Genomic DNA, 504 nt, shown 5'->3' on the forward strand with positions numbered 1-504 from the left:
TTCCCTTCACTTTAATAACCCGGAAACAGGAACACACCGTTTATATGTATTCATTTTAATTATCATCCTCTTCCTTTGATGAGCGAATGGGGAGAGGGGAGAGGCGAAGAGGGGAAGAGAGTAGAGGGGGAGAGCGGAATAGAAGAAGAGAGGAGAGTGGGAGAGAGAAAAAGAAGAGAGGGGGAGAGGGGAAGAGAAGAAGAGAAGAGAGTGGGAGAGGGGAAGAGAGGAGGGGGAGAAGAGAGGTAGAGATAATAGGGGTATAGGAGGAGAGGGAAGAGGGGAAGGAGGAGAGAGAAAAAAGAAAAAAACGCAGGGGGAGAGGGGAAGGGTGAGAGGGGAAACTTATGGAGAATTTCATAACGAGGAGAGCCTTGATATCATGTTTATTTCAGAATGTGAGAGTGATCGAGATGAAAGCGAAAGGGAATTACTGAGGAGGAAAAAGTAAGAGGATGAAATGGCGAAGGATAGAAAAGGTAGATGGGAAACAATCGAAAGGAT

Source organism: Penaeus monodon, chromosome 24 (assembly GCF_015228065.2).
Source record: "Penaeus monodon isolate SGIC_2016 chromosome 24, NSTDA_Pmon_1, whole genome shotgun sequence".
Lineage (NCBI taxonomy): Eukaryota > Metazoa > Arthropoda > Malacostraca > Decapoda > Penaeidae > Penaeus > Penaeus monodon.